Source organism: Schistocerca piceifrons, chromosome 8 (assembly GCF_021461385.2).
Source record: "Schistocerca piceifrons isolate TAMUIC-IGC-003096 chromosome 8, iqSchPice1.1, whole genome shotgun sequence".
Lineage (NCBI taxonomy): Eukaryota > Metazoa > Arthropoda > Insecta > Orthoptera > Acrididae > Schistocerca > Schistocerca piceifrons.
In genome coordinates, this window is record NC_060145.1 from 14,317,526 (window position 1) to 14,341,553 (window position 24,028).

At 46.9% G+C, this 24,028-nt stretch overlaps 1 non-coding gene across 1 annotated transcript; it reads right to left on the reverse strand.

Annotated features, from left to right (window-relative positions):
* Positions 1-15,354: 15,354 nt before the first annotated feature.
* Positions 15,355-15,429, reverse strand: Trnas-cga. The gene has a single exon. It is a non-coding gene; the product is annotated as a tRNA-Ser (tRNA).
* Positions 15,430-24,028: the final 8,599 nt, after the last annotated feature.

The following is a 24,028-nucleotide window of genomic DNA, read 5'->3' on the forward strand; positions in this document are numbered from 1 at the left end:
GAAATAATATTGCAGGAATTAGCATATTCTCTTTACAAAATGTGACACCATACACTCGATTACGAAGCGTGGGCTTCATTCGGTTGTAAGTCGGTCTGCCTTCCATAACAATGGACACGCGCTTTTACCTTGGCTCAAAAAAAGGCGGGAAATCGCCACTCGTGTGTGCCGTGCCGACTTCCTTTGCATGAGTAATAGCAAAAAAATCTTGCCTTTTTACAAGTATTTCTTCTGCTGTTTATCGAAATAGTGAAGTAAGCTGATATGCCGTTTTGTTACCTGAAAAGATGTATGTATTACATACCACGTAATTTTTATGTAATTTATGTAATTATAAAATACATTTTAACTACCGGTCATGGACGCTGAATAGAATACGAAAAGAACCAGAAGTTCAGACTTCAAAAACTGCTTGAAGCAAATCTAGAATGGGCGTGCGCAGCGAACGAAACTAACAACTGCTCTATACTGAACTATGAGCAGTCGGCAGTGGAGCTGCGACGAGTGGCCACGCGAAGGAGGACGAGTGATGCACGTGTGCATTACAAACATTTCAGACACGTGAAATATGCATATCCTGTAACATACGTAACAACATATCTCGAAGAGCCTATCTTGAAATCCATACACTCAGTGTGTCTTTTAATGGATTAAGTTGCTCCCGTTGAAATGTACGAGGGGTAGTTTAAGATCAACTGCAATTTACACACATACGTAACACGACAAGAAAAGAATTCGCATGTTGATGTTGTCTCCTGTAGTTTCCAGTGCGCGATTCTGCATTCTGTAGGGATGATCCATAAGAACCATAAGAATCTACCTGCAGGCGTACAGCTATAAATTACTATGCTCTACAAAGTCAAATGGAAATTATGAACATATCCCACAAACCACGCTTTCTGCAATAATTTCAAATGGTTCAAATGGCTCTGAGTACTATGGGACTTAACATCTGAGGTCATCAGTCCCCTAGAACTTAGAACTACTTAAACCTAACTAACCTAAAGACATCACACACATCCATGCCCGAGGCAGGATTCCAACCTGCGACCGTAGCAGACGCTTGAAGTTCGACAGACACAGAACTAGCCGAAGAAAGGTTCTGTAAAATATATTCTTCACTGCATATTCAAGCCACCTGGATATCATCGAACATATGCGGTGTTATGTGATCTGAGGCTTACCCGGCGAAATGTGCTGTATCCAAGGTTCTCGGGTGTCCAGCCCCGATTCGATCGTCGAAGTTCCACGATATTTCGGCGAATAACCGTTCCGCCATCATCGGGTGGTGCTGATGGATTGCATCGGATCCGGCTGGACACCCGAGAACCTTGGAGATATGCGGTGTTGTATCTATTGAGGGGTTAGAAGTCGATGAGAGGCAAAAACTACTACAGAATTGTTAACGTTATGAAACCGGAAGCGGAAGGCGAGTAGTGGAAAGGCTGACCGAGTCGTGTGTAGCATCAAATCCACGGAGGGGACAGAATTGAGTAAGTCACTCGTTTTCAAACGAACTGAAATGTGTGTGTGTGTATTCCTAAGGTCATAGGCCCCTAGATTTACACACTAAGTAAACTAACTTATGCTAAGAACAATACACACAACCATGCCCGAGGGAGGACTCGAACCTCCGACGGGAGCGGCCGCGCAATCCGTGACATGGCGCTTCAAACCGCGCTGCCACTACAGCGGCGAAACGAACTGAAGCAGTGCACATTCGCACAACTGTTGTTAATCGCTGTGCCCTACAGAGGACATACCGATATTTGACGACGAGTCAATATTTAATTCAGAAGACTGACGGCGGCTTCTTTGAAATGACATGTTTTTCTTGAGGACAGACTGTATTAAGTACTGCTCGCAACTGGAGGACGAATTCGGTTGAGTGAGCAGTGAAGCAATGCTAGGTTCCATTTTGAGACTCCTTTCCAGCGGGGTAAACATGCGCGCCGTTCTCTGCTGAGGCGGATCTGCCCGGAGAGGCGCCCCTGTTACGTCACTGCGGGTTGTCGAGAATGCAGGGGTACACAGCGGGCGGCGATACGGCCGCGGTTACGTAAGGTGGAGGAGGTTCCGTCGAGGGAACACGGGAGACGCAGGCAGTCTTGTTTACTGCGCGACTGGCCACTTTCCGGAATTGAAGAACCCTCCGGTAACGACTACCGAGCCGTTGTGCCAGGGAGATACGCTGATTTCCAAAGTACAGCCCGCAGAATGGGTAACAGACGATTACAACGGCCGCGTGGGAACCTCCCACGCTTACCCCGAGTGACCCCTCCAGCTGTCCACTCCTTACGCTGGTGCTGTATTGAGGAGCGCAGACAACAGGGCGTCTTACTGGTTTGGACAGACAATGACACAGAGCGAGGGAGTAGAGTCAGTTCAAAATTACGTTACGACTGACAGTTCGACAGGAGCACATGGAGACGTGGAGCCGAGTTCTAGTGTCCCGCACGGAGCAGACGCGTAGTCTTACATTTCATTCAGGTCGCTCAAACAGGCAGACTACTCACTGCTATCGAACTGACGTCAATGTGATATACGAGAGCTGAATTACGTTTTCATTTCAGTGTCATTTGCGGCAGCATGATTATTAATAGGCCTACGATATACAGACACTGCACGAAAACGCATTTTCTCACGATGTTACCGAACTCTCGACATGAGGGGAACTTTTTTTAATTGAAGTTTGGTGAAAACATTCAGCGAATGAAACATTAAGAATACATTACAATTTCATCTACCGCAAACCGGAACTGTGGCAGAGTTTTCTAACACGTTAGCTTAAATATGACGCACGATGGTCCGCTAGCGTGTCTAGAACTAAGGCCTCGGCTGTACGGTTAGGTTACGAGAAACGGATAGCTACGTTTATAATTAACCTCTTATAAAGTTTTCTTACCGACCAGCGTATTTCTAACATAACAAAAAGGTAAAATTCATGCCCTGCGAAACTTATTTTGTGTGATATTTGCTGAATTCCTGAGACGACCTTCATTTAGAGTTCGTCGTTGATATGGCCTTTTTTATTAAAATGCCCAAACTTAATGAAAATACAATTCTGCTATGTAGATGCTACGTTCGTATACTGTGACAGTCATACAAGCAGCTGAATCCATCTACACTTCATTTCTATGGTGATAATGCAGTTCCACAGGTATTACTCTCCTCACTATGGTTCAAATGGCTCTGAGCACTATGGAACTTAACATCTCAGGTCATCAGTCCCCTAGAACTTAGAACTACTTAAACCTAACTAACCTAAGGACATCACACACATCCACGCCCGAGGCAGGATTCGAACCTGCGACCGTGGCAGTCGCGCGGTTTCGGACTACAGCGCCTAGAACCGCATGGCCACCGAGGCCGGCTCCTCACTATGAAAGGTACTTGAAATATGGCAGTAATTGTCACTGCTGCTATTTAATAAAATGATGATCTGCCCCACTGAGTTTTCGCGAAACATCTTCATTGTGCCTCGCTCTCTTGATGATGCTCAGCCTATTTTTGTCGACTTCGACTGTAGAAACGGTAAAATTATTATTATTACTGGGAACGTAACCTTCAGTTTTAGCCCACATTAACTCTGCTAGTTTCAAATGGCTGTGGGAAGATGCCAGCCTAACGATAGTACCCCCCCCCCCCCCCTTCGTTTTTGTCAGTTCCTACATTTTGTGTATGTGAAACTGTCGTTTATCTTCGATGTTAGTTTATGTTAGTTCCATAAGCTCCAATCTTTTAAGGTCATCACTTATGTTTTACGACGCTGACGCTAATCAGTCATGTCCCCATTTCGCGTTGCCATGCTGGGTGCTTTATCAAAAACTACTGAATGGTAAGTAGCATTACCTAGAACAATTGTTGACGGTTTCCACAGATTCTGAGTAAGTGATTCCACGAACCGCTATGTGAACATAACACGGTTCATTTTTTCTCGATCATCTCGTGTCTCTTTTGATTAAAAAAAAAAAACAAGAGACAATCTGAAGGAAGACCTTGCGAGGTGTCTAGTTGGCAGAGAATATGTCATTCCCCCTTGCTGGAACGCACTGCCGTTCTTCCTTTACTTGTGTCGTCGGTCCGCCCTTATTTGACAGCGTGACCACAACTGACGCACGTTTCATCAAGCCACGCTATATCGTCGATATTCACGTCGCGGATCTGCCTTAAAATTCATCATCGCATTGCAGCTATATCCTCCCTTTCTCATCAACACCTTACAGCCACAGAAACGTCCACGTGAAATCCTAGGTCGTACAAAACTGTGAAGACGATCTGCGACTGCCTTGAAAAACACCTGATTGCTTAAGGGCGATCAATAATGTACTGATTGTCGATGTTCCTTTCTGCGGTAATAATCTTAAAACACGATGAATCGCATCATCAGCAAATGAATCTACACTGATTACCCAGCACATTATGACCACCTCCCTAATAGCCACGCGCACACGCGCACACGCGCACACGCGCACACGCGCACACGCGCACACGCGCACACGCGCACACGCGCACACGCGCACACGCGCACACGCGCACACGCGCACACGCGCATTCCGAGGACCCGGGGACGGGGGCGATGATGTCCTAACCCACGATCAATCACATCCCAGATGTGTTCGATTGAGTTCAGAACTGACAAGTAGGGTGACGAACACACCAATTGGAACTCGTCACTGTGTTCCTCGAACCACTCAATCACACTCCTGGCTTTGTGACATGGCGCATTATCTTGTTGAAAAATGCCGCTTCCGTCGGGAAAGATGATCGTCATGAACGGGTGTACGTGGTCTGCAACCAGTGTACGGTACTCCTTGGTCGTCATGGTCCCTTGCAGGAGCTCCACTGGACCCGTGGATGCCCACGGTGATGTTCCCCAAAGCATAATGCAGCCGCCGTCAGCATGTCTCCGTCCCGCAGTGCAGCTGTCAAGGATCCGATCCCCTGGAAGACGACCGATTCGCGCCCTCCCATTGGCACGATGAAGAAGGTGTCGGGTTCATCAGATCCAGCAACGCTCTGGCACTGCGCCAACTTCCAGTGCCGATGGTTACGAGCCCATTTCATTCGTAGTTGCCGATGTCGTGGTGTTAACATTGGATCATGGACAGTCGGCTGCGGAGGCCCATCGCTAACAGTGTTCGGTGCACCGTGTGTTCAGACACACGTGTACTCCACCCAGCATTTTAGTCTGATGTTAGCTCCGCCACAGTTCGCCGCCTGTCCTGTTTTACCAGTCTGTCCAGCACACGACGTCCGACATCTGTAATGAGGGGTGACCATCCAACCCCACGACGTCTAGACGTGGTTTCGCCAACTGTTGAAGGCACTCATCACAGCTCTCATGGAACACCCGACAAGTCGTCCAGTTCCCGAAATACTCGCGCCGAGCCTCCGCGCCATAACAGTCTGCCCTCGGTCAAACTCAGATAAATCGCGCGCCTTCCCCATTTTACACACGGACAGCCCGCTCATTGATACTACAAGCACCATGCGTGTGTCTGACCAGCTGTCACTCCTCGCCAGGTGACGCTTCTATCATCTGGAGGGGTTTACATAACGACAGTAGGTCGGTGGTCATAATGTTATGAGTAATCAGTGTATACTGGTAATCCGCTTATCCGCATAACGTTTTTCCCCAGCCTTTCAAGCTTCCATGTTTCCATGTTTCTAGCTTCCTCTCCTTTCTCGAACATTCCCTTGCCTTCAGAATAGTGTTTTTTTTGTTTTTTGTTTTTTTTTTTTTTTGTTTTTGGACCACCACAAAGTTTTTCAGACTCACAGTAGGCACGGAACGAGTAAACCATTTTTCTGGCAGAGAGAAGGACGCCGAAGTTAACCACTCATACCTCTGAACGAACTTCCTTCTGACACTGTTCATCACCACTGAACAATTAACAGTAGCCGGCCGCGGTGGTCTAGCGGTTCTAGGCGCGCAGTCCGGAACCGCGCGACTGCTACGGTCGCAGGTTCGAATCCTGCCTCGGGCATGGATGTGTGTGATGTCCTTAGGTTAGTCCTTAGGTTAGTTAGGTTTAAGTAGTTCTAAGTTCTAGGGGACTGATGACCTCAGATGTTAAGTCCTATAGTGCTCAGAGCCATTTGAACCATTTAGCCAATTAACAGTAACAACAAATACGAGTAAAATAATAACCGCTGGAACAGTGAAAACGACCTAGAAACGGAACCACAGGCTCCAAGAAAACGCATGGTTCACCTTCTACTGCTTCCGTAGTAGCTGTCAATCGTAAAGTAATTTTGACCAGACTACAGTACGAGACTACTGCTGATACGTATAGAACCCACATACAGCCTGGGGCGCTCCGCTGCAGTGAGCCAGTGCAGGGGTCGGCACACTGCAGTCGCACTCGGAGGACGGGGGTTCAGACACCTGTCCGATCATCCGGGCTGAGGGTTTCCGTATTTTCAGGACGGTTGCTGTGGAAAGAACGCGGGCGAAATCGCCATCCGAGCGTGTTCTCCATCTCCAACGGTTTTCCTGTTGCCACGACGTTAAATCTCTGCCTTCCTTCCTCCTTTTTCCGAAGCAATAAACAAACGAGGGATAGTTCCTCTAGATCAAAAGCAGGAGCTACACGGCGTTTACTATATAGAAACGCAGTGGTGTAACTGATTGAGGTAAATGACAAGTCACTCTTTCGACAGAGAATGAAATTCAACACCACCATTTTATCTACTTGCATAATGCCCTCTAAGAACTCATGTGGCTAACGAAACAAGCAGGATCACAGGCAGTGAACTTGCCCTCTTTTTTGTCGTTTCGAGCAAGGAAATTGTTACTGAGTTTTTCGTAAGTAATTGTGCGGACGTGTACTTGCCTGGACAAGTGTCTGATCTATCCCACTACGTTACACAACCATGCTAGCATTAGGATCCCACAATAAGAGGAAAACACCTCACCAAGTTAGTTCACAGCACGGTATGTGCGGTATCTTAACGTACTGCTCAGTGACTTGGACAGTCATGCTGTGGCACACAGCCGCTCCCAGCCGCCATTGGATAAGCAGCTGCAGCAGCAAGTCGTATACTCCTAGCTCACTCATTTGTTACATAGTTTAATTCTTAATTTCTTTGCGTGTTTTTGGTATTTGCATTAATTAATTCATAAATTTCGGGCGTATTATAGTATTTGAGAGTTGTAGCATCGCGTTTTAGTACCTGAATAGTGTAAAATCGCGTAGTCTCCTTCCGCCGCCGAGCAGTGTGTCAGCAGTACGCAAGTAGCAACATTACTGCATTTACTAGGCAATCTTGTATTTTAATAACCGTTTAAATTTTGTGTCGAATTGTTTGTGCTCTCTGTAGATTAGTTCAGACGTTCTTTGCAAAACAGTTTTTAGCATGGATAGGGACTGCAACTGCTGTGTTCGGATGCAGGCTGAGTTGGCATCCCTTCGCTCCCAGCTTCAGGCAGTGTTGCCTTCGGCCACACAGCTTGAGGCTGTTGCCAATGGGCATCACTGTGGGGGTCCGGATGGGGGTTTGTCGGGGACGGCCAGCTCGTCCCACGCATCCCCCGATCGGACTACGACTGAGGTTGCCCGGGATACTGCCCGCATTGAGGCTGATCCCTCACCTGTGGTAGAGTGGGAGGTCGTCTCAAGGTGTGGCAGGGGGCGAAAGACATTCCAGAGGGCTGAACGGAAGGCCTCTCCAGTTTGTCTGACGAACCGGTTTCAGGCTCTGTCTCAGGCTGATACTGATCTTCGGCTTGACATGGCTGCTTGTCCTGTTCCAGAGGTTGCCCCTCAGTCTGCAAGATCCGGGCGGTCGCAGAGGGTGGGCTTACTGGTAGTTGGGAGCTCCAACGTCAGGCGCGTAATGGGGCCCCTTAGGGATATGGCAGCAAGAGAAGGGAAGAAAACCAATGTGCACTCCGTGTGAATACCGGGGGGAGTCATTCCAGATGTGGAAAGGGTCCTTCCGGATGCCATGAAGTGTACAGGGTGCACCCATCTGCAGGTGGTTGCTCATGTCGGCACCAATGATGTGTGTCGCTATGGATCGGAGGAAATCCTCTCTGGCTTCCGGCGGCTATCTGATTTGGTGAAGACTGCCAGTCTCGCTAGCGGGATGAAAGCAGAGCTCACCATCTGCAGCATCGTCGACAGGACTGACTGCGGACCTTTGGTACAGAGCCGAGTGGAGGGTCTGAATCAGAGGCTGAGACGGTTCTGCGACCGTGTAGGCTGCAGATTCCTCGACTTGCGCCATAGGGTGGTGGGGTTTCGGGTTCCGCTGGATAGGTCAGGAGTCCACTACACGCAACAAGCGGCTACACGGGTAGCAGGGGCTGTGTGGCGTGGGCTGGGCGGTTTTTTAGGTTAGATGGCCTTGGGCAAGTACAGAAAGGGCAACAACCTCAACGGGTGCGGGGCACAGTCAGGACATGCGGGGACCAATCAGCAATCGGTATTGTAATTGTAAACTGTCGAAGCTGCGTTGGTAAAGTACCGGAACTTCAAGCGCTGGTAGAAAGCATCGAAGCTGAAATCGTTATAGGTACAGAAAGCTGGCTGAAGCCAGAGATAAATTCTGCCGAAATTTTTACAAAGGTACAGACGGTGTTTAGAAAGGATAGATTGCATGCAACCGGGGGTGGAGTGTTCGTCGCTGTTAGTAGTAGTTTATCCTGTAGTGAAGTAGAAGTGGATAGTTCCTGTGAATTATTATGGGTGGAGGTTACACTCAACAACCGAGCTAGGTTAATAATTGGCTCCTTTTTACCGACCTCCCGACTCAGCAGCATTAGTGGCAGAACAACTGAGAGAAAATTTGGAATACCTTTCACATAAATTTTCTCAGCATGTTACAGTCTTAGGTGATTTCAATTCACCAGATATAGACTGGGACACTCAGATGTTTAGGACGGGTGGTAGGGACAGAGCATCGAGTGACATTATACTGAGTGCACTACGAAAATTACCTCGAGCAATTAAACAGAGAACCGACTCATGGAGATAACATCTTGGACCTACTGATAACAAACAGACCCGAACTTTTAGACTCTGTATGTACAGAACAGGGAATCAGTGATCATAAGGCCGTTGCAGCATCCCTGGATATGGAAGTTAATAGGAATATAAAAAAAGGGAGGAAGGTTTATCTGTTTAGCAAGAGTAATAGAAGGCAGATTTCAGACTACCTAACAGATCAAAACGAAAATTTCTGTTCCGACACTGACAGTGTTGAGTGTTTATGGAAAAAGTTCAAGGCAATCGTAAAATGCGTTTTAGACAGGTACGTGCCGAGTAAAACTGTGAGGGACGGGAAAAACCCACCGTGGTACAACAACAAAGTTAGGAAACTACTGCGAAAGCAAAGAGAGCTTCACTCCAAGTTTAAACGCAGCCAAAACCTCTCAGACAAACAGAAGCTAAACGATGTCAAAGTTAGCGTAAGGAGGGCTATGCGTGAAGCGTTCAGTGAATTCGAAAGTAAAATTCTATGTACCGACTTGACAGAAAATCCTCGGAAGTTCTGGTCTTACGTTAAATCAGTAAGTGGCCCGAAACAGCATATCCAGACACTCCGGGATGATGATGGCATTGAATCAGAGGATGACACGCGTAAAGCTGAAATACTAAACACCTTTTTCCAAAGCTGTTTCACAGAGGAAGACCGCACAGCAGTTCCTTCTCTAAATCCTCGCACAAACGAAAAAATGGCTGACATCGAAATAAGTGTCCAAGGAATAGAAAAGCAACTGGAATCACTCATCAAAGGAAAGTCCACTGGGCCTGACGGGATACCAGTTCGATTCTACACAGAGTACGCGAAAGAACTTGCCCCCCTTCTAACAGCCGTGTACCGCAAGTCTCTAGAGGAACGGAAGGTTCCAAATGATTGGAAAAGAGCACAGGTAGTCCCAGTCTTCAAGAAGGGTCGTCGAGCAGATGCGCAAATCTATAGACCTATATCTCTGACGTCGATCTGTTGTAGAATTTTAGAACATGATTTTTGCTCGAGTATCATGTCGTTTTTGGAAACCCAGAACCTACTATGTAGGAATCAACATGGATTCTGGAAACAGCGATCGTGTGAGACCCAACTCGCTTTGTTTGTTCATGTATAAGATGTCCTTATCACACACATCCATGCCCGAGGCAAGATTCGAACCAGCGACCGTAGCAGCCGCGAACTAATACCAGACACTCAGGTCAACTCAGAATGTTGAAACACAAATTAGAATATATCGTTTAAAAGAAATTCGTCGTAGAACTGGCAAGATAACTGCCAGTATGAAAGACTGTATACCAGGTTTAATGAAACTGGCAGTCGCACATCAGTTTTGTCACTGCCGATTCATACTGGAGTGTGATGTAGCTGTTTAAAATGCACATCTCATCAGTATGGCTCTTCATAATAGACGTTTTTTGCCCTTTTGTTTTAGGACTCAAGGAATTTTTTTTTCCAAATTGTGATATTGTTACAATCTTGTGTACACAGGGTGCCCCAGAAATGTTGCGAAAAACTTCGAGGGGCTGCAGAGGGTGTGTTGAGGAACAAATTGATGATAGGAACCCGTGAACGGAAACGTCATCCAACGACGCTACAGAGTGTCGAAGTTAAGAGGCGCTGGCGCCTGTTGCTGGGCCACCCCTGTAGCAGCAAACGTGACTTTGTGTTCCGTAGCCGGAGCGCCTCGCAGTGTCGTCTGTTATTCAGTGATCGCGACTGACTGCCACGATCGCCAATGGAGGAGATGGAGCTAGCTGCTGCGTAGAAAGTCCTCGTTTCCTATGGGTGCAATGTTCTGTTGCCTTGGTGGGTGACAGTTTAGGACATGAGTTCCCGTTTGCAGAAACTGAGGCAACAGAGCATCGCAAGGCCTTTCTACGCAGCAGTTGGCTCCATCTTCTCCACGGGCGATAGTGGCAGTCAGTTGCGATCACTGAATAACAGACAACACTGCGAGTCGTTCCGGCTACGGCCCGTCAGCACACAAAGTCACATTTCCTGCCACAGGGGTTGCCCAGTGACAGGTGCCAACGGCTACAGCTTCTACGCTCCGTAGCGTCGTTGGATGACGTTTCCTGACACGGGTTCCTATCCTCGATTTGTTCCTCAACACACCCTCTGCAGCCCCTCGAAGTTTGTCGCAACATTTCTGGGGCACCCTGCATATTACTTTCTGCGTTCTGGTCGTAGACGTGTGTATCGCACGGTTCTCTCGTTTGTGCGCTTCTATATCCCTCTACGCAACAAACAAATCGAGTGCATCTTGGTAGGCACGCCATCTTTTGGTGTGAAGCGAAGTAGTATTCAAATGGCTGAAATGGATGTAAGCACTATGGGACTTAACGTCTGAGGTCATCAGTCCGCTAGAACTTAGAACTAATTAAACCTAACTAATCTAAGGACATCACACACATCCGTGCCCGAGGCAGGATTCGAACCTGCGACCGTAGCAGCAGCACGATTCCGGACTGAAGCACCTAGAACCGCTCGGTCAGAGCGGCCGGCGAAGTAGTATTGTTCCACCGGTCAGATTACGTCACTTGGCACTGCGGTGCTCTCGGTATGAGAGAAAGGCAGCCAGGCTGTCCGCGAGGGGGGAAGCGTTCACAGACAAGGACACAGTTCCGCTACGACGGAAGTAGGCGAGTCACTCGCAAAGTTTAAGTCCGTTGTTGATCGCGCTCTGGAGAAGTATGTGCCGAGTAAGACCGGCAAAGACACGCTTTGATTCCACAACAATGTTCGGAAAATGTTGAGAGAACAAAGATAGTTGCACTCTTCGTTTGCAAAAGAAGTTAGTAGAGATTCGTGCGTCTGTAAAAGACGCGCGACGCATACGTTACCACCGTCAGACCTGAGCGAAAGATCCTGCCGAAAAACTGGAAAAATTCTGGTTCTAAGTAAAGTCGCTAAGTAGGCCAAAGGTTTCCATTGAGTCACCCGGCGACCTGTCTGCTGTGCAGTAGAAGACAACGAAAGGAATGAAAAAGTTTCAAATTCTGCATATCAAAAAAATCATTCGCCTAGGAGGATCGTGCAGATGTACCAACGTATGACCATCGTACAGACTCCTGGTTGGGGGACATAGCAATATGCATTCCTGGCGTGGAGAAGCAACTGAAATAATTAAAAACAAATAAACTGCCAGGCCTGGGTGGAACCCCATTTCTGTTTTACAGAGTGTACTTAACTGCATTGGCCCCTTATTTAGTTTCCTTTTATCGCAAATCTCTCTCGCAGTCCCAAGCGAATGAGGAAAAACGCAGGTGACTTCTGTATATAATAAGGGTAAAAGAATGGACCTGCAAATATTACAGATGAAAATCGTTAATGTGGGTTGGCCACAGAATTCGCGAGCATGTTGTAATTTCGAATATAATACATTTCCCTGAGTCAGAAAAACTCCTGTCCAGGAAACATCACCGATGTAGAAATCATCGCTGGGGCGAAAATCAGCTTGCCTTTTTCTTGCACGATATGCTGCGAACCATGGATGAAGGGCAACTGACAGATTCCACATTCCTAGATCTGTGCAAAGCATTTGACGCAGTGCCCCAGCGCAGACTACTAACGAAAGTCCGAGCATATGGCATAGGTTCCCATATATGTCACTGGCTCGAAGACTTTACTAAGAAACAGAACACAGTACGCTGTCTTCGGCGCCGAGTGGTCCTCAGGAGTACCCCTGGCAAGTGTGACAGGACAGCTGTTAGTATCTATATGCGTAAACGATCTGACAGATAAGTTGACATGCAGTCTTCGGTTATTCTGATAAAACGCTGTAGTGCGTGGGAAAGTTTCCTCGCTGAGTGACTGCAGGGGGAAACAGGACGACCTGGATAGACTTTCTATTTGCCGTGATGAGTGGCAACATCTTTCAGATGTAGAAAAATGTAAGTCAGTCCAGCGTAGGAAAAACAGTCCTCTAATGTTCTGACATAGTGTTAGTGCTGTTTGCTTGAGACAGTCACGTCGCTGCAAAGCTTTCTGAAATGTAACAAGCACGGCAAGGTCGGCAGTAGGGGAGGCGAATGACGACTTACGTTTATTGGGGGAATACTAGGAAAGTGTAGCTCATCTATAAATGAGACTGCCTACACTAATTCGCCACATTCTTAGTTACTATTGGAGTGTTTTGGATCCCACCAGGTCACATTAAAGGAAGACATCTAAGCAATTCAAAGATGAGGTGTTGTGCTAGGTTTGGTACCAGTAGGTTCGAACAACACGCAGAAATTCTCCGAGAACTGAAAGTGGAATAACTGGAAAGAAGTCAACGTTCTTCTCGAGAAACAGTATCGACAAAATTTAGAGAACTGGCGTTCGCAGCTGACTGCAGAAAGATTGTCCTGCCGCCAACGTGTAAGGACCACGGAGACAAGATAAGAGAAATTACGGCTCATACGCAGGCGTATAGACAATCGTTTTTCCAACGCTGCATCTGCGAGAGGGACGGGAAGGTACAAGGTACAGGCGCCTAGCACCGAACGGTGGGTTTTCCGAGTATGAGTATAGATGCAGATGACGAGGCAGATATGAGCCGGCCATGTTCCACAACATTGGTCAAATAACTCAGGCAAAATCTCGGTCCTACGTCGCCAAGTACCTCGAACAGCTCTTCCACCAGCAATATTGCTCCGCGATCCTCGAGTAGTTCCGTGCAGCGTAGCCAAATTGCAGCAATGTTGAGGGCAACACTATTGCGGCTACATATTGCCGTAAAATGTGGTCCGTGGAAACACGCCTCGATTTTGCTTCTGGCTAATGCAGATGTGTATGCGTACTCGTTTTCCAGTGCCATTTACTTACCTTCCGCTAGAGAGATGTTTCGGTCTTTTTCGGGGGTCCTTCACTCCGATTTCCTCTCGGATCTATTTGTCTGTTCTCATGCCTCTATAGGTATCGCCGCGCTTTTCTGGATGTTTGTGAAGGCTAATCTCAGGATATACTGCAGAGATTTTGACGCAGTTTTCACCAATAGATAGATTCACGAGGATGCGTGTACTACTTTACTTTTCCTCCTACAACGTCTTCTATCCCTCACTGCCATCTACCATCCGTCCACATCTATCGCTGACTGTTGCTGGTCTTCACGGAGTCCATACGTCCGCCACTTCTCTTATCTCCATTCGACTGTGGTCGCGTGCTTCTGATGATTCCCGCTATATTTGCAACTCAGCACAGTTCATCTAATCTACGTCGATACTCCACAGTCCACATTGCGGAGCGTGGCGGAGGAGTATCCCGTACCACTATTAGCTATTTACTTTCCTGTTTCACTCGCTATATACCTCGGTATGAATCCTAATTTCTCGTATCTCATCTTCGTGGTCCCTACGTGCAAATGTACGTCAGAGGCAACTGAGTCGTTTAGCAGTCAGCTTCAAATGCCGCTTCTCTAAATTTTCCCAACAGTGTTCCTCGAAAAGAATATCGCCTTCGCTCCAATAATTCCTATTTGATCTCCCTGAGCATCTCGGCAATACCTGCGTGTTGTTAGAGCCTACCATTAACAAGTCTAGCAACCTGCCTGTGTATTGCTTCGATGGCTCCTCTAATCCGATGTGGTACAGATCCTAAATACTCAAGCAGAACTCAGTAATACGGTGCACTAGCGTCCTATACGATGTCTCCTTTACAGACGAACTACATTTTGTTTGAATCCTGCCGATAAACCCAAGTGGACCATTCGCCTCCCCTTGCACAATGCTCACGTGCTTTTTCCATTTCATATCGCTTTGCAACGTTGCACCCTCATGTTTAAGCGATGTGACTCTGTCAAGCAGAACATACATAACGCTGCATCTAGCTCATGGTCGTGTCTGATCATCCATCCACCCCTGTTTGGGTCTAACATGGGTCCAAACATTTTCCGTAGTACTTTTCTCTCAAATACGAGAAGTTTACGAATGTCCTGCTTTTGGGTGCTTCACGTCTCACAGCCATGTAGTAGCACGGGTTGGTTTTGTATAGCCTAATCTTGAACCGTTGCGGATCTATGGTGTCGCATTAGGCTGTAGAAGGACCAGTTTCATGAAAGATCCTGCCCTTGATCTCTATTTCGCATGACGAGTCCTTTGTGAAAAGTGCTTGCAGATGTTTAAATTCGCGGAATTTCTTGTAGGACCGATCTCCCACCCGCAGTGACTGCAGTTGTCCACTATCTTCACCTTGTCGACGATTCACAGCGAGGTGGTCCGGCTTGGCTTTGTTCATGAGTAGCCCAAATTTATTGGCGTCCATCTGCAGTGCCCTGGTCATTTGTTTCAACTGCATGGGCTGGATATGTGACATTCTTCCCTTCGGCTTGGATGCCTTCGAATTCCTGTTTAAAAGTCTCGTGTATGAAACTTCCTGGCAGATTAAAACTGTGTGCCCGACCGAGACTCGAACTCGGGACCTTTGCCTTTCGCGGGCAAGTGCTCTACCAACTGAGCTACCGAAGCACGACTCACGCCCGGTACTCACAGCTTTACTTCTGCCAGTACCTCGTCTCCTACCTTCCAAACTTTACAGAAGTATTTGTTCGCAGGAGAGCTTCTGTAAAGTTTGGAAGGTAGGAGACGAGGTACTGGCAGAAGTAAAGCTGTGAGTACAGGCCGTGAGTCGTGCTTCGGTAGCTCAGTTGGTAGAGCACTTGCCCGCGAAAGGCAAAGGTCCCGAGTTCGAGTCTCGGTCGGGCACACAGTTTTAATCTGCCAGGAAGTTTCATATCAGTGCACACTCCGCTGCAGAGTGAAAATCTCATTCTGGAAGTCTCGTGTATGTTTTTCTCGAGGGTAAAATTGAACAGGGTAGGAGATAAACCATCTCCTTGCCTGAGGCCCGTCACAGTTTTAAAGGCATCCGTTACTCCGTTTTCCATCTTCAGCTAACCGCGTGTTACTCTCAGGACGATCTTTAACAGGTCCATGAATTTTTGATCAGACACTTGCGGTGTATGCAGTCGTAGGCCTTCTTGAAGTCATAAAACAAAATGAGCAATTCTTAAACGTGTTCTCTGATTTTCAGGGAGCTGGCAGAGGTGGCAGATGTGATCCACTGTTGACCGCCTTGGCCGAAAACCTGCCTGGTACTCACCAGTTAATGACTCTGCGATTAGTTGAGGCAGTTGGACAAGAAGGTGTATGTGGCATACAAGCAAGGCGACTCCTCTATAGTACTCCCAATTCAGTCTGTCACTCTTGTTATGGACTGGACAGTAAAGCCGTTTTCCATTCTGTTAGTAGTTATTCTTTAGTCCAGATTGTTTGTATCAGCCAGCGCAGTCTTTCTGCGAGTTCCTCGCCTCCCGCCCGAATCATCTCGGCAGTATTCGATCTTCACCTGGTCACTTCACCGTCTCGCGTTTGCGTCTCGCGTTTTGATCTGATCAGATGTGGGTCGGGAGAATCTGGGTCAGCTGTGGTTGTAAACTGAAGACCGAACCTTACTTTGGGTTCGTCACAGCTGAGAATCTGATCGAAGTACTCCTTGCACCTTTCAGACATTTCGCTATCGTTGGTCAGGATTTCATCATCCGAATCTTCGATAAAAAATCTGTATGGCCTCTACCCTTTGCTAAAATACTTCACGTTCTGGAACGTTTCGCCGGTCTTGTTTCCCTTAAGTCTGCTTCCGCCTCGACGATGATCTGGTTAACATACTTTCTCTCGTGGGACCTCCTCCACTCGTGCTTTGCCCTGCACCACATGTGGCTCTCTCAGCCACTGTCTCCTTCCTTCCTGTCTCCGATTGGAAGCGTGAGCTCATTCCTTTCGAAACCAATCTCGTTGCGCACTGGATCTCCCTTGATCGTTTCCTCTGCTGTGTGAATGACTTAGCCCCTGATATATCTCCACATTTGCTTAGGGTCTGTATATAATAAACATTTTGAACGATGATGAACTTAAGTCCCTCGCAGCATCTTCCTGTGTGGATGTGAAAGCTAATCCCAAAAACTACTGCAGGGGTTTCAGTAGGGTTTTCAGTAGTAGCAGACCCATTCACGAAAAACGTTTGTGTACACAGTCTGTTAAAGCTATCTCAGATAACTCGTCCAGTAGTAGGTACTGTGGCACTACCCGTGCGAAGTCGGCTGGGTCGTTAGTCTAGTACTAACTGCCAACATGGCGCTTCTCATTGTCCGATGACGTCCTTTCAATGATTTTTGCGTTAATCTTTTCTTTTTGGGCTGCCGTAAGGGTAGACTGGTGATACACACTCATTGAAAACTTCATCGTACTCTTACAAGGGGAGGCCGCCAATTGTGAAATTCAGATTCGATTCATACTGCGCATAATAAAAGCTCATGGCCAGAGGTGTAATGTGGCAAAGCACCAAGATGCACTTCTCAGCCGTTGTCGAGAAAATCGACAGTTAGAAGAAACCGTTGCGGTGAAATTTTCTCTACGGTTAATAATTTTCCACAGCGTCGTGGCGCAGCGGTAAGCTCTCGGGTTTGTAATCCGAAGGTCGCCGGATCGAATCTTGGACCATGTAACTTTTTTTAGTATTTGTTTTTGTAATTCAAATATATATATATATATATATATATATATATATATATATATATATATATATATATTTCCCGGCAATCAGTTGCAAGAATTATGCATATAATAAGTTGTTGAAAGTCGTTTGTCGTGGAAAAACTGGCGACTTCGAACATCATTATGTTTTCCGCAAAGAAAGTTGTATTTCACAGATGTTATTAATTGTCTTCATAATGTTAACCACGTATAGTTAAAGGAAGACGTAGAAACGATATTGCGAAACGAATACGTATAGCGTAAGTCAAACGTTCGAATTAGAATAGAGACCCCACGAACACAAATTTGCTGTGGCAGGTATGAAATATAAGCTCCGTTATTCGCTCGTTACACTTGAAGGACAGATGTTGACTGGGCCGAAACGAGCCGCCGCATAACAGCGTAGTTGCCTGCTAACTTCGAAAGAAGGTAGATGCGGTCCCTAACGCCACTTATAACATCGTCGAAAATCAGTGCGGACGGGAGAGCTTTGGTACACCCTGTTAAAAAAACGTAAAAATGGAGGCGGTACAATTGTAGAATGATCCGCCTTCACCAACATGCATAAGCAATTCATTAATAGTTTATATATATTTGAATTACAAAAAAACTAATAGTAAAAAAAATTGCATGGCGCGAGATTCGATCCGGCGACCTTCGGATTACGAACCCGAGCGCTTACCGCTGCGCCACGACGCTGCAGAAAACTGTTAATCGTAGAGAATATTTCACCGCAACGGTTTCTTTTAACTCTCGATTTTCTCGACAACGGCTGAGAAGTGCATCTTGGTGCTTTGCCACATTACACCTCTGGCCATGAGCTTTTATTATGCGCAGTATGAATCGAATCTGAATTTCGCAATTGGCGGCCTCCCCTTGTTAGTTAGAAAATATCTGGAGAGTGACCATGTTATCAAACTTATTTTAGTAGTTCATTACTTAACAGAAATCAGTAGTTCATTACATAGTAGAAAAAAGTAGTTCATTACATTGAGAGGCACCCACATGCCTTGCTCATACTGTGGCATCAAGCAGTCAGGCCTGCAAGATGAGTGGTCTGCCAGGCGAGTGGACTCATTCTTATTTATCGCAAAACATCAATGACTGATTATGAGCTCTAGTACTCACAATTAAGCTAGAAATTATTCTGATGTTTTAATATTACGCAACGGAAACGGATAACGCACATCTGACTATTACTAATTTACACAACTCTGATTGTTCACTACGCACTGGCAATACCACATTTTCTTTCTTACTCAACGGGTTTGATCAACACGTGGCCATCGCACTGAATGTGAATGGCGCACACATTATAAATTCTGGATATCATGACTACACACTATTCGAAGAACAAGGCCACCAATCTCTTTCTTTTCACTACCTTTTTCTTATTCCGATAAATTCTATTATTCTATTATTACATTTTTATATAATAATTACACATGAGAAACTCCGCCCAGTGGGCATGGCTTTACATTAGTGATTCTCTATTTTATGGTCTCGTAATTATCTAACGCTACAGTGCACTTTCTGGATAGGATGGTGGATCTTTTGCAGTATCTCACACTTCGACTCTCACACCCGTCATCACAAAAATTTACTCCAGACCGAGCGGTACAAAAAGGAACATGCTTAACCCATTGCCTCTGAACCTATCTTGCTACTCTCCTATGTAAATCACACATACTTAAATTACATGAAATACATCACACTGGCAACATACATAACAAAGAATAGTCCCAACGTTAGAATCACTTCACTTTCAGCTACAATTAGTATTCATCCCAGTTTCACACGACACTACCCCACTTTGTAACTTTTCCTTCCTACTACGAACTCTGGAGGATATGTGCACGTCTTCCTGTGCAATTCAAGCCAAGTGGCGTTGCTGGATAGACGGCTGACTCATCTTGCTTCTCTCTCAGAGTATTAGAGTTTCAATCCAGCGTCACACGGAAACATAACATGCAAAGTAATATTAAGAACATATTCGTCACACACGCGAGTCCTCAACTGATACCATGGACGAGTACTCCTCTTTATCCTTTGTCTCATAAACAGATTGAGACTCACACAGTACTCACCACGTGGAAGTGCTCGTCTCTAATTTCAAGTCCTGCACACGCCGTTTCTTAAATATTTCCAACTTATAATACACACGCCAGTAATTCAGCTTAACTTTAGCACTCGGAAGTATTTCAACTTATTGCTACACGTGGTTTCACTGTGACCGTTGGTCACTTCCGAAGATTACTATGATCCCCTTAATATTACCTGCCTGACATTTAATTCTCCCCACAAAAGTTCGTAAAATAGAGAAATTATTATTCCAAACTACTCTTAAGTATTTCCCATCCATACCATGTCTCCACTCTTTTGTCCTTACGGAGCACACCTAAGACAGGTCTTACCAACACAAGATCCAGTAGCAGAGTGCTGAAACATGGCCGTTCTTCAGGTCCTCTCGCACCTCTGCCGAAGTGGGGGAGTACCTTGCTACCGTATTGGTCAGCCACATTTCAGGCGCTCAAAGCTCAGGTAAATTTCATCTCTTTGGTTCCACCAAAGGTGACCAAAGGACCGTCTTAAAGATGCTCATATATTCACATTCACTATCTGCGGTTAGCAGACGACCATACATTCATTCATTTCACAGATCTCACCAAATTAGGTGTAGGGATTTATTTTGTGGGAGTGCACATGTGATCAATTAAATAAATTGTCATTCTTTCGCACACTGGTATCCGGCTTCGGTGTATTCAGTGAAACTGAGTTATTATTACAAAAAATATGTTGTTCTGACAAGAATAACGAAGAATGTTGTACCTATTTTCAATGTCGGGCGGTACTGTATCCTTCCAACATGATAGAAATAAGACGTGTAGCATTTGACCTCGACACTGGAGTTTTTCCTCACTTTTGATGAGTGTGGCCACCGAAACGTCAACACAATGGGCTACTGTTTTGTGTCGGTTCCCCCGCTGCGCTGCCAGACTTCTCGTGTCGCGCCGTCTACTGGTGCTCGCTGCCCAGACTCTTCGCAGCTGGCGGAACCGCCGTACAAGGGAACGGCTCGGCTCGCTGTGCAGCCGTCGCTTCGCGGTGCGGGGCGGGGCGGTGACGTAACATCTGAGCCGCCTCCACGTCACGCGGGCAGAGAGGAGAGATAAGTCGGTCCAGCCACGGTGAGCGCCGGCTCGGGCGCCAAGTGCCTCTCTGGTGCTTGCCGGGCCACTGCAGCTGCCGGAGGTTCAGGCGGCTGCGCCCAGAGTCCGAGAGGAGCGTGAGACGGTAGCACGCACCATCACCGACGCACAATATGCAGCTTTTAGATTTACGTCCAGAATTGTCACCGTAAATTTCAATATGCTTGAATGCGCCGCGATACACGGAAACTGGTGATTTGTGACCTGTCTTCCTGAATATCGCAAACAATCGCCATAACCGTTACTTCCAAACACATCTTGTTTTTAAAGCGCCTACATCAACAGGCACGCAAACCACACGGCATTTGTAAGAGTGGAGGGGCGTGAAAGGGAAGCTGTGATTGAGAACGGAGTGAGACAGCCTTGTAGCCTAACACGGATGTTGATCAATCTCTACACTGAGCAAGCAGTAAAGGTAACCAGACAAAAATTTGGAGTAGGATTTAAAGCTCACGAAGAAGAAATAAATACGTTGAGGATTGCCGACGACATCGTAATTCTGTCAGACAGCAAGGGATTTGGAAGAGCAGCTCAGCTTGCCCTCTCCTCACATGATATACCGGTACTGAGAACTATGAATGAATGGCCACAGGCAGATTCCAAATTTATAGATATCCTGAAAGCATTCGACACGGTGCCCCATTCCAGGCTATTAAAGAAGATACGAGCATATGGAATAAGTTCGCAGATATCTGACCCGAAGAATTCTTAAATTAAAGAACCGAATATGTTGCCCTCGACGACGAGTGTTCATCAGAGAGAAAGGTATAGTGAGGAGTGCCCCAGGAAGTGCGATAGGACCGCTACTACTCTCTCTATACATAAACGATTTGACGGACAGTGTGGGCAGCAATCTGTGGTTGTTTCTACATCTACATCTACATCTACTTTATACTCCGCAAGCCACCCAACGGTGTGTGGCGGAGGACACTTTACTTGCCACTGCCATTACCTCCCTTTCCTGTTCCAGTCGCGTATGGTTCGCGGGAAAAACGACTTTTACATTCGTGATCTCCTCGGGAGGTATAAGCAGGGGGAAGCAATATATTCGATACCTCGTCCAGAAACGCACCCTCTCGAAACCTGGACAGCAAGCTACACCGCGATGCAGAGTGCCTCTCTTGCAGAGTCTGCCACTCGAGTTTGCTAAACATCTCCGTAACGCTATCACGCTTACCAAATAACCCTGTGACGAAACGCGCCGCTCTTCTTTCGATCTTCATATCTCCTCTGTCTGCTGATTATGTCGTGGTGTACGCTAAGGTGTCCGAGGTGAGCGACTGTAGGAGGATTCAGGATGACTTATACAAAATTTCCAGTTGGTGTGGTAAGTGGCGGCTAGTTCTAAATGTAGAGAAATGAAAGTTGATGCAGGTGAGTACGAAAAGCAAATCCGTAATGTTCCGGTACAGCATTATAGTGTCCTGTGAGCCGTGTTGCGGCTCGCGTTGGTGCTGTTTGTAAGTTTCCGCCCTCTGTTTGAGGCCAGACGGTATCATTTACTTGGCATGGTTGCGGTTGTTTGTCTTCTTATCGTCTTGACTGGCGCCACTCGCTTCGCAAGCGTTGCCTGTCCGCTAGTGGCAGCAGAGGCGGTTATCGATATGTAGTAACTGTTGCCCTATCTTTGGGGCGACGTCGTTGTTTTTCCGTGTCGTGTGAGTGTGGCAATTCGGTTGTTAATTGTTAATAGAGATGGGGCCCCTCCACGCCCGCACCAACGTGCTGACCAAACCAAAAGTTCTACTGTCACCTCCGTAAACATGTTAGTTGTCTAGTATGTGGATCACAGGATGCTGGGCTGTGATGTTGTCCGTGCGTCTGGGTAAGGCTACGCATTAACACGGTCCATCAGGTGATAGATAGTGGACGAAACGCGAGTGAGGGTAGCGATTTGAAGAGCAGAGGAAAAAAAGTGCCATGGCTCGTGCCGTGGGAAAAAAACCTCTGCGACAGTGGGATGGGTAGTAAGAGCAGTAGTGGCTTACTAGCTGCGATAGTTCATGCAAGGTTGGATTTGTTAGTATAGGTATCATGCATCATTACCGTGGCAAGCGATGGCGATGTGTCCCAGTTGCTGCAGCTGCTACATTCCTGGAATAATCAAGATCGTTATACAGTAGTGGGAGATCGGCCATAGATCATCTCACTGTGTGTGGGGGGGGGGGGGTGGAGCTTGCCTGCATGCAGTGTACGGCACGGTTTCCCTGTGGTGTCAGTTATTCGGCAGTGTATTCAGCTGGATATCCAGTAAATATGTCTGATTAACAGGGGTTCGCCTGTGCCGTTATGTTTGCGTATGCTTGGCCATAGATGTTATGTTCTTACAAGTATGACTTTTGGTCTTTTATGTTTCCATCTATGGTTGTGGTCGTTGTTCCCCAGATTCAGAATAAACGGGTTCTGCGAATGTCTGGAGTCTCTGTATAGTCTTGTGGTGAGTTTGTGGATTACCTCCGTGAGAGTCTCAAGTCGGTATTCCCGGTGAAGGTACGCGATGCGTGTGTATCGTGGAGCATTGCTTATGATTTTGAGTACTTTGTTTTGTATGAGCTGCAGACGGCGCAGGCGTGTAGGCGCAGCGTACCCCCAGACAGGAGCTGCGTGCGTCACCAGGGATCGGATAAGTGTCATGTACATGGACCTCGACACCCTTCTGTTCAGTGTGCTACGCCTGTTGAGCATGGGGTAGAGCTGTTTGAGCCTCGCGCTTGCTCGGTTGGTCATGTGTTGTATGTGGTCCCCCCAGAGTAATTTCCGGCCCAGCCAGACACCGAGGTATTTGACTTTCTCGCGGAAACGTATTGGGCGTGCATGTAGAGTTATTGGTCTGCAGTAGCGGTGTTTGCGCAGTTGCTTCGGTCTTCTAGTGAACAGAACGGCTTCGCACTTGTCGACGTTTACTCTAACACACCATTTCTCCAACCGAGGCTCGGCCACTCTGAGTGCAGTCTGTAGGTGTGACGTAATGTTTGACGGTTTCCAATCTTGCGCAAGGATGGCTGTGTCATCCGCGTAGATTGCCATCATTGTGTTGTGTGTGGTTGGGAGATCGTTTATGTAGAGGTTAAACAGTAGGGGCCCTAGGATGCTTCCCTGGGGTACACCCGCGTGTATACCGTGTCGTGTTGATTGTTTTCCCTGCACGTCAGTGTTGAAACTCCTGTCTGTGAGGTATGAGTGTATTAGACGCAGCAGCCCGTCAGGGAATCCCGCGTCGCTGAGTTTGCGAATGAGGCCGTTGTGCCATAGACGGTCGAAAGCCTTTTCGATGTCCAGGAACACTGCCCCTGTAGCTTTGTTTATGTTGAAGCCATGTGTTATATG